This window comes from Neofelis nebulosa, chromosome 1, assembly GCF_028018385.1.
Source record: "Neofelis nebulosa isolate mNeoNeb1 chromosome 1, mNeoNeb1.pri, whole genome shotgun sequence".
NCBI lineage: Eukaryota > Metazoa > Chordata > Mammalia > Carnivora > Felidae > Neofelis > Neofelis nebulosa.
The window spans coordinates 176945981-176957300 of NC_080782.1; the positions used below are offsets into that span (position 1 = coordinate 176945981).

At 41.9% G+C, this 11320-nt stretch overlaps 1 long non-coding RNA gene across 1 annotated transcript in view; it reads left to right on the plus strand.

The window, feature by feature from the left end:
* The window catches only part of LOC131483573 (uncharacterized), a 31642-nt gene that overhangs the window by 15986 nt on the left and 4336 nt on the right, over positions 1-11320 (plus strand). The window contains exons 4-5 of the long non-coding RNA XR_009247777.1: positions 8549-8607; positions 9646-9734. This is a non-coding gene — a long non-coding RNA (uncharacterized LOC131483573). The remainder of the gene's footprint in view (positions 1-8548; positions 8608-9645; positions 9735-11320) is intronic.

Sequence of the window (11320 nt, forward strand, 5' to 3'; positions counted from 1 at the left end):
GGAGCTATTGTTTTCCAGAGCCTACTCAGATTCCCTGGAGTTGCACTAGGGAATAAGTTTGTATGATTACCGTGCAGGACCCTTGGTCCATTTTTCTGTGCATCTAGGCAGAGAACAGATCTATGACACATTCTTTTCTTTCTTTCTTTCTTTTTTTAGAAGACAAGTGTTTAAGTTTATTTATTTATTTTTGAGAGAGAGAGAAAGTGTGAGGGAGGGAGGGGCAGAGAGAGAGGGAAAGAGAGAGAATCTCAAGCAGGCTCCACATTGTCAGCACAGAGCCCCATGTGGAGCACGAACCCACAAGCCACGAGATCATGACCTGAGCTAAAGTCTGACACTTAACTGACTGAGCCGCCCAGGCACCCCCGTGACACATTCTTCATGCAGAAACTTTTCTTATTCCACAGAAGGGCCCTGCCAGGAACGCTTTCATTCAGCAGGACCCAACTTCAGGCATTTGATTTGATTTGATTTGATTACAACTTACTACTATCAGTCGAGTATTCTGCAAAAGAGACTTCGGTTTGGAAAGAACTCAGAGATTACTTGGTGACGACACCAAACTTCTCCTCCTAGGTCTTCCCAAAGTGGGTAGATTACACAGACAAAAGTGAATCTGATGAGCAGCCCTGAGTGGCCCTTCATTCTCTATGGAAAATATGCAAAGAGGCTCTTTTATAATACAAGGGAGTGAACCCAAAAAGATTACACATAGTAAGTTTTTCACAGACTAACCTGAAAACCGGGGACTTCTCGGCTGAAGTGCATCAGGGGAGGGAAATTGGAATAAAATACCGAGTACAAGAAAGGCCAACAGAGTCATATTCAAAACCACATGGGAACTGCACTGACAAATACAGAACACATAATAAGATATTCCAGATGAACATTTGAAGTATATCAACATAGGTATCTAAATTCCCTAATTACTGTGTTCAAAGGAGCAAATATTAAGGTACCACAGCTATCTACCAAATATTTACTTTGGAGATAAATTTTTCCATGCTTGCTTTTAATCCTTAGGCAGTTTTTTTTTTTTTTTTGAGAAAAAAATATCAGATGAAATTCCCAGCCACTTCTAATTAAGCAAAAGAAGAAAACGAGATGCCTTTCTTAATATAAAGAAGAAACATTACAATGGACTCCATGTTACTTTGATGGGTCTTTCTGTGTGAAGTTTTTGGTGATGCAATTTTGATACGTAACTTCCTACAGATAAAGGTCTATAAGATCTCTCTCTTCAGGAAGCACTTTGGTGACGATTGACCAAAAGAGCCAGAGAAAGTGGGCAGATCTATGGAGTAAGCTCATTCATTCATTATTCATTCATTCCTATATAGAGGACTTAAAGTGATAAGCCAATGAGCTAATAATCTAAGTCACTCATCTTTCAGTTTCCAGGGACTTGGTGGGTAAGTATAAAACAGGAATTGGGCTTTGAGACAGAGGGTCATTTCTGATCATTAAATAGAATTAACCTATCTCAGAGGACTTCCAAAGAAAACAGTATACAGCGTGGAAGCCACAGGTTTGGTAAAGCATCCCAGGGTTCCTCAATCCCAGCTATACAAAAGGATTACCTGAGGGGCTTCCAAGAAACTAGACAATTCCCCACCCCCCAAAGAATCTGGCTTAGTGGTTCAGGGGTCAACTGGGCATCAATTGCTTCTAAAAAGCTCTCCGAGTGAATCTGCTGTGTAGCCAGGATTAAGAACCACTGAGCCAAAGACCATTTAGAACATTCAATAAGGGAGCAAAATTGGTAGGTCTAACTCCAAGAATCCACTTAATTAAATACATTTTATTTTTATTTAACATTTATATATTTTTTGGGAGACAGAGACAGAGCATGAGCAGGGGAGGTGCAGAGGGAGGGAGACAACAGAATCGGAAGCAGGCTCCAGTCTCTGAGCTGTCAGCACAGAGCTCGACACGGGGCTCAAGCTCACGAACTGTGAGATCATGACCTGAGCCGAAGTTGGTCGCTTAATCGACTGAGCCACCCAGGCGCCTCAATTAAATACATTTTAGATGGGACTTTCAGGATTCTGGAGGTTTTAAAATCTCTGTGGTAGAGAGGCAAAGAACAATATAGGAAGCAGGAAAAACTGGGTTTGATGACTGGTTCTACCTCTAATTGGCACTGTGCTTGAACAAGATACTTCTTTAAGACTGTATTGCCTGAGGGGCGCCTGGGTGGCGCAGTCGGTTAAGCGTCCGACTTCAGCCAGGTCACGATCTCGCGGTCCGTGAGTTCGAGCCCCGCGTCAGGCTCTGGGCTGATGGCTCAGAGCCTGGAGCCTGTTTCCGATTCTGTGTCTCCCTCTCTCTCTGCCCCTCCCCCGTTCATGCTCTGTCTCTCTCTGTCCCAAAAATAAATAAAAAAACGTTGGAAAAAAAAAAAAAGACTGTATTGCCTGAAAAATAAGAGTAATACTTCATGAGTTTTTTTTTTTTGAGGAAATCAAATTGTCATCATAATGTCTAGCATGGTACCTAGTTCTTAGCAAGTGTGGGAGGTTGAAAAATGATCCCCCAAAAGATATCCATGTCAAATTCCTAGAACTGGCAGATCTTACCTTTTCTGAAAACAGGGTCTTTTCTGATGTGATTCGGGATCTTGAGATGAGATCATCGTGGGTTTTCCAGGTAGGCCCTAAATCCTATGCCAAGTGTTCTCATGAGAGAGGCAGAGGGAGGTTTGAGACAGACACACGGAGGAGACACCCAAGAGGAGAAGGGTCACATGAAGACAGAGGCAGGATTGGAGTAATGTGGTCACAAGCCAAGGAGCACCAAGGACTGTGGAAGCCAGAAAAGAGAGAGGGAAGGCATGGACTGGATTCTCCCTCACAGTCCCCAGAAGGAATCAGCCCTGCCCACGCCTTGGTTTTGGATGTCTGGCCTCCAGAACTGTCAGAGAATGAATTTCCATCATTTGAAGCCACCACATTTGTGCTGTTTTTCTCCGGCAGCCCTAACAAATGAATAGAGTAAAAAGTCAATGAGTGCTGGGGCGCCTGGGTGGCTCAGTCGGTTGAGCATCCGACTTCGGCTCAGGTCATGATCTCACGGTCTGTGAGTTTGAGCCCCGTGTCAGGCTCTGTGCTGACCCCTCAGAGCCTGGAGCCTGTTTCGGATTCTGTGTCTCCCTCTCTCTCTGACTCTCCCCCGTTCATGCTCTGGCTCTCTCTGTCTCAAAAATAAATAAACGTTAAAAAAAAATTAAAAAAAAAAAGTCAATGAGTGCTGACTTGCTTCATGATTAGGACAGAAGAGGAAGCTCTAGAAAAGAAGCATTTGGTATCATTTTCAGGCAGAAGCCAAGCCCTCCTATGGAGAGTCTAAAGATGTTTCTAGAGCAGAACAAACACTGAAATAGAAGAACAAACCATCCACTCGAAAAGCTGGAGTAGTAGGGGTGCTAGCAGTCTTCCTCTGGGCTTTCTTTTACAGGGAGCCCAGGATGGGATGCATGACCCACCACGAAATGCCCGTATGTCCCTGCCAGCGTGGCTTAAGACTATACCAAGTGATGGCAAGGATGTGGACCCACTGGACCTCTCGTACACTGCTCTGGGTACCTAAAAGGGAAAATGGTGTTTTCTTCAAAAGGTATAAACCTACGCCTAACATGTAACCTCGCCACCCCGCCCTGAGGCATTTACCCAAGAGAAATGGAAACATTATGTCCACACAAAGACTCGTTCGTACTGAGTTTTCATAGCAGCTTTACTGGAATACCCCCCAAATGGAAACAACCCCAATGTCCATCAACTGGTGAACAGATAAACAATGAAATACTAATTACCAATAAAAAGGAACCATCTACTGATGCCTTTAACAACTTGAATGAATATCAAAACCATTATTGGGAGTTAAATAAAACAGATACGAAAGAGTATATACTGTATTATTCCACCGATAACAAATGTTTGGAAAATGAAAGGTAATCTATAATAACAGAAAGCAGATGAACACTGGGCAACCAGTGAAGTGCGGAGAGGTGTTGGGGGAGGGGGGAGGCCAGAAGGGATGGAAAGCAAAGAAGCATGAAGGATCTTTTGTAGTGATGGAAAGTTAGGGTCTTGTTAGCAGTTGTGATTTCATGGGTCTATAAATTTGTGAAAACTCTTCAAAATGCAGATTTTAAGAATGGGCAGTTCATTTCCGGTGAGCTATGCCTCAATAATGTTGCTAGAAAAGAAATGTTAGCATCCACCTCGGGGAGAGCAAGGAGGCCAAGTGAAAGGCCATTGGGAATCCAACACTGGAGAGAACGTGGAAGGGCTGAACGGCAGGACGGAAGAGACGGTGTTCTGGATCCAGTGTCAGCAGAGGGATAGGGAAAGCGGACTGCTTCAGAAGGTTTCATAGTAACTATTTAAATGAGTAACCAAGCGATGCGAGGAGCACAGGAGTTCCCCTTTCAGTCAGGCCCTCATTTCTCAGGATCCGGAGCCTGTCTGCACAACGCTCAAGTCTGCTCCCTGGTGCTTGGGCAGAATTCTAGTTATGGGTTTGTCTTCTCTGGGAGAAATGCCCTCTCTGGCTCCTGTTCAATACGCCTGTCTTCCAGGGCACACGCTGAGTGTGGGGTCCCGGGTCATTCTCTAGACTCCTGGGCCAGTCCCCGCTCCCTGAAAAAAGCCCACTAGCGCCCTCATTTCAACTTCCCGAGTAGATGGCTTGTACTCTCTGCTTGAGTGTTTATTCTGCTCCAGAAAACATCTTTAGACCCACGGTAAAAGGACTTTGCCTTAGTCGTCTTTGAACAAAGCAGAACAGTTTTTACTTTTCCACTTTAAACCAGGATATGTGGGGCCCCTGGGTGGCTCAGTCGGTTAGGCATCCGACTGTGGCTCAGGTCATGATCTCACGGTTGGTGGGTTCGAGCCCTGCGTCAGGCTCTGCAGTGACAGTGAGGAGCCTGCTTGGGATTCTCTCTCTCTCCCCCTCACTCTCTGCCCTTCCAGCCCGTTTTCACGAGCGCCCTCTCCCTCTCCATCTCTCTCAAAATAAATAAATAAACTTAAGAAAATTGTCATTATACTACATACACAGCTTTATTTTCTGCTCCTTTTTTTCTTTAAAAATCATTACCTTTTGGCCACTTTTCTGTGTTATTACTTGGCCTTCATAAATATTATCTTTAATGGCTGCGTAATATTTCATTGAGTGGCTATGCCATTGTTAACCATGGCCCTATTAGCAGAGAGTTTGGAAAACAATTAGATGGGGATTTCACACAGACAGATTTCACTCAAGATATTGAAGGAGGAGGCCTGATGGGTGAAAGATCCCTTGACCCGAAGTAGGTCTCAGACTTTGCTTCAAGCTGACTTCTTAGCCGGTAACCTTAGCTTATGTCATTACTTCACCACAGCCTCTTGCTTGCTCAGCCATAAGTCCTACATCCATGTAGCTGTTTATGGTTCCTTCTAGCTTTACAACTCTGGGACTCTGTGGGGCACCTGTCTGGCTCAGTCACTGGAACATGAGACTCTTATTCTCAGGATTGTGAGTTCAAGTCCCATGTTGGGTATAGAGATTACTTAAAACCTTGAAAAAAAAATATTCTGGGACTCTGTGATCTACTCCACTAAAATGCCTGATTTGACCACCCAGGTTTCTTACCCATCTGTTCATTCTTCATATTTTCTATGGATTTGAACTGAAGTCATTTGAGTGCAATAGGCCCTCAAGAAACCTTCATTTTGACAGACCTCAGTGGGAGGAAAACCAATTTAATTCCTTCATTTATAGAAATAAGTATTTTGAAAGAGCCGACCTGTTTTCTACACATACACTCAGGATAGTTCTAATTTATTTCATGTCACATCATTGAGAATGCCCAAAATTAACATGAGTTTCAATGTCAACAGTGGTCTAGAAATCAGGAAACACACAAGACCAGGTGGGCAAGGACATGGTAAAAATACACATCTTACTAATATCTACAATTGAAATGAATCTTCAGGCTTGGAAAGGCTCCTCTGAATTACACGGAGCTGAATTACATGGATTTGTCCCATACGTAACAACTAACAACTTTAAATTTGTAAGATTGTACGCCTCCAAAAATAATAGGAGAGACTCCTGCCTGGCTGGCTGGAGCCCGATAAACAACTCTGTTAATTAAAAGGTGCAAGTCATTAGCATATGTTACTACTGGTACTATGTACTTCTCTCTAATATAACTTACATTTGTGCTTCTTTTGACCCTTAAAACAAACCCCAGCAGTTTCTATTTTGTATATACTGAATAGCATTATTAATAGAGTAAGGTAATCTCTTTATGTCTATTGGAGGATGAATCCAGCCTTAATAATTTAATTACCACTTGTAGAAATTTAAGATGCCGTCACGTTTCAAAAGCAAAAACATTAGTGCTTAGAAATATGAAATCAGTGTATACAAATGACTATTTAACCAATATTCCCAAGTGATATTGTTATATGCTGGTTAAAAACTTCACCTAGAATATCACATAGTGGTTAGCGCATTAACAACAGAAAAGCATACAGGAAGATATAACATACAAAATGATGGCACATCCTTGGTGGTCCTCCACAGAAAACAGTGAAGGATGGTGGGAAACAAAGTAAAAATATAATTTCCCCAACTGTCTTACAATTTTTAATAAAACATTTTAGCCAACTGTTTTCCTAAAATGGAACTAAATTTTAGTATAAAAATACCTGCTTTCAGTCCTCATTTTGGTGTTTTTTCCTTTGTTTTCTTTTTTAATTGTTTATTTATTTATTATTTTGAGAAAGAATGCATGATCAGGGAGAGGCAGAGAGAGAGAGAGAGAGAGAAAGAGAGAGAGAGGATCCCCAGCAGGCTCCGCCCTGTCAGTGCAGAGCCCCATGCGGGGCTCAGTCTCATGAAACATGAGATCATGACCTGAGCCGAAATCAAGAGTCGGACGCTTACCTGATTGAACCATCCAGGCACCCCATTTTGTTTTTTTATGAAAGGTAGAAGCTTTGGAAAATTGAGCTCATTAGATTACTATGAAAGTCAGTGTACTTTCTCTCAATCCTGCAAATTATTTTAGATTAGCAGAATCCTAAGAAGATCACCAGTTCATATCTTATAGAAGTTCACCACACTTTAAAGAAGAGCCTTCTTAACTTTGCCAACCGAGTTTTACTTTATAAAGAAAATTACATTTGAGTTGGTTTAAATGACCAGAAACAGTGAAAGTCTATTTATTTTTCAAGATAAAAAAATGTTCCAGCTGCTCTGTGGGCTTGGAAATGTCTTCATTTACCATAAAAATGCATGGTATGTCTCCTTCATTTACTGAAGATACCTTAGGGTAGGAATTCATTCAATCAGGAGAGCCATTGATCAATACGGAAGTGGATAACCCATTCATTCAGTTCATTCATTTAATATATGTATGAAGTGTTTCCTACGTGCCCATACATTGGAGGAAAATACTAATTTTCAATTCTTAGATCACAATCAGATGCTCCTGAAGAGTCACCGTAAAGTCTCCATGGACACACCCCCTCCGAATTTTAATTCTCAAAAATAATTCTAGCAATTGCTTGCACACACCTAACATATCCCTCCATCTATGTCCTCAGTCATTGTTTACAGAGAGTCTCCCACGTGCAAAAGGCTGTGGCAGATAAATAAATAAATAAAATCACACATAAATAAAATCAATCCCCTACCATCCAAGTGCTTACCACCTGGCAGGCAAGGGAGACAACGTTACCAATAACAACAGTCCTGGAGGGTAGAAAGGGCTAAGTGTGTACGAGGATCTGCCGAAGCTCAGAGGAGGAAGAAATTACTTCTGTTCGGGGAATGGGGTATAATTACTTGTTAGATTTTCTTTCTTCCCTGATGTAGTCTAAGCTCTGTGAAATCAGGGCATGGGTGTGCCTGTCTTAGTTGAATCCTCAAGAAGGAATGCATACCTGATACATACTAGGTGTGCAAAAATATTTGTCTAATGAATGAAATGACTTGGCATTTGACTTAGGTTGTAAAAGATTAGGATTCGGTTACATGGACAAAGGAGGTGGTAGGGGGCATTCCTGATGAGGGGAGTGTGAATTGGAGGGGAAGTGCAGGTGCATAGCACAGCTTTACATTTCCAGGTTGAATTAGTCAGGGTAATTAACATGAGGTGCTGCAGTAGAAAAATCCCAATTCTCAAAGGCTTAATACAATAATGTTTTATTTCTCTCTCAGGTCAGCACTTAACGCGGGTTGGGCAGCCCTTCCTCCTTATTTTGCAGCTCCACCATGTGGAATACATGGCCTCCAAGGTTGCCATAGAGGGGAAACAAAGGGATGGAGGGGACGTGCAGGTGCCTCGAGCAGGTGCCTTGGCCTTTGCTCACGGTCAATTAGAACTAATCCTGTGGCCAATCTAACTGCAAGGGAGGCTGGGAATGTGGGGCAAGAAAGAGAATATTTGGCGAGCACTATCTCTCTGCCACTTAAGTCTATGTTTATTTGTATATCACCTGTGTGTGTTTTCATTTGTATAATTTTCATTTGCCCCCATTTCCTCTAGGCTTTTCCAGATCACAGATGAAAACCTCTTACTTCCTTTGTCACTCCCATAGACTAAAGGTAAGTGCTGTATCCTATCTAGCTGCTTAATAAATGCTGCTGATAGTAATGATTACATTCAAGTCTCACACTGTGCACATGAATAATCCGAATTTTATTCATAAATACAAGAGATGGAGTGTAATCATTTATTTGATTATAATGTATTTGAATTGGAAATTTGAGGTTAAGAGGTTTTCATTTTGAGCTAACCAAAAAGGAGACTTCTGCCTAATGTTTCTATCTATTCAAGCTTTCTGTGCCTCAGTTTCCTCATCTGAGAAATGGGATTATGAGACTCACTGATAAGATTCTTTGTTTCCTCCAATAACCCTAATGCTCTGATCAAGGATGAACCACATAAGGATTAAATACTTGACTTTCATACATTACACATAATTACACATGTATGTTACATGTGTGAAAGCAATTGCTAGAATTATTTTTGAGAATTAAAATTCAGAGGGGGTGTGTCCAGGAAGGCTTTACAGCAGGAAGGTGTAATGGGCACCTTGTATGTGGTCTTTGATGTATTCCTAACATTTATTTCTTTAATTTTGTTTTTTTGTTTCCTGTGAGAATGGAAAATGAGTTGGGATTAGTCAGAAGAGTAGTGGGTGAATGTTTGATTGAGAAGGAAATAAAACAGGGGGGAGTTGGGTAAAGATTGCGATGAATTTTAAACTAAAAAAAAAATGGGAATAGGTCAAGCTGAATTCATTCTGGATTTGAATTAGGCATAATTTAGCCGAGCATCAGAAAAAACGTGTACAAATAAACAAAACCTCGTGTGAATTCTTTGAAAATGCTAGGGTCTTAGACTCAGGGCAAATTTGTAGTTAAGAAGAAATCTTGGTGGCAAATACCCTCTGGCCATCAGGCATGGGACTATTCCTCTCCATCAGTCTTTCTCCACCCTCAGGGCGAAGATACAGTGGGCTCCCAACCCCAGGGATTCTGATTCTGTAGGTCTGGGGTGGGACCTGAGAATCTGCATTTATAACATATGCTATTGATGCTGCTGGCCTGAGGGCTAAACTTTGCGAACCACTGTTTTAGCTCCTTCTTTGTGAAGATGACTCAAGGAGGGAGAGGAGGAGAAGCCACAGCCCATCAATGTCTCTGGGCATCACACCCTACTTGGCTGGGTAAGATCACACTCCACGGGCTGGGGTAGCATCCACTCAGCACATCTTGCTAATTTAATTTCTGGAATGGAAATGGGATCAGGGGGAGGACGGATATTTGCATCGCTTGCAGACAGAGTCAATTGAGGCGATCATTTTAGGTTCCAGTTCTTTCACAGAATTTGAGGTCTGAGAGGGAGGTTACAAATGCTTTGAGAGGAAATACACTGTGAGAGAGGCAACCTAAACTCAGTTTATTCCATTTGGTTTGTCAGTGGAGTAAGGGATATTATAGCTACATATGGGTCTCATGGTCAACACAGCACTTGCATTGACCAGGTCAACATTCTGTAGGACAGTGATTTTTTTTTTAAGTTTTTTAAAGTTTATTTATTTATTTATTTTGAGAGAGACAGAGAGAGCAAGCGGGGTAGGGGCAGAGAGAGAGAGGGAGAGAGAAAACCCCAAGCAGGGTCCACATTGTCAGCGCAGAGCCCGATGTGGGGCTTGAACTTATGAACAGGGAGATCACGACCTGAGCCGAAACCAAGAGTCAGACACTGAAACGACTGAGCCACCCAGGCGCCCCTGTAGGGCAGTGATTTAAAACATAGCTTGATGTAAGTTTTGTAAAACTCATATAGAGACTCTTTCATGTGTCCAAATCAAAAATACCTGGATCGGAAGGGACAAGTTAGTAGCTGAGATAAGTTTGTCCAAGGGAGCTTGTCGAAGTCAGTCTCTCAGATAGCTAAACCAGAAAAAAGAATCTCCAAATTGCTAATTCAGTCACTGTGCACAGAGGAATCTTTCGTCTTGTGTATAAGTGAGTCTCCTTTTACTATAAACAAATAGCAACTACTTAGTAATTTTTATTAATAGAGTTTCTGTACATACAATACTACTTTCAAGTCTGATATCATATTACACAAGTGCCTTGTAAAGTAGGTAATAAATGCTCAAATTATAAGGAATGTGGAAATGCTAAGGCAGCCTTGCAAATTGGCATGAAAATAAATCAGGCTGTAGAAAGTTTTAATCACCTTTCCACACACTAGGAGTTTCACATGGAATAAAATAATAAAAACTGTAGCATTTTTTACCTGCCTGGCACAAGTTGCTACTCTCTAAGGGTTTAGTGGGCACATGTTCAGAAGCTAGGCAAGAGCGCATTGCCACAGATTAGTTTCTTAGGGAGAAAGTAGGGGTTGAGCCCATGTCACTCCCCCACCCCCCTCCCGCCGGAGCTATTGTGGATATTAACTGGTGTAACACCGTGCCTATAACTTCCTTCTCTAGGCTGTACGAGAAACTTACTGACAAAGAGGATATTTCAAAAGAATCCTGAGAAATATTCAGGGCAAGATTCCAAACTCCACGCATGGTTGGGCTTTTAGAGACACTGCCTATTGGTGATGATTCTTAAGCACAGTGCCTCTGACTTTCCATCTTTGTTCTGATCTTCCAGGAAATTAGAGGACACACACACACACACACACACTCCTTCATTCTTCAGTATAGGCATATATCTGGATTGGGCAAAGACTTCTTACCCTTACTTTAAGGGAATCACAGTCCATAATTAATGCAAGTGATTCTTTCACAGA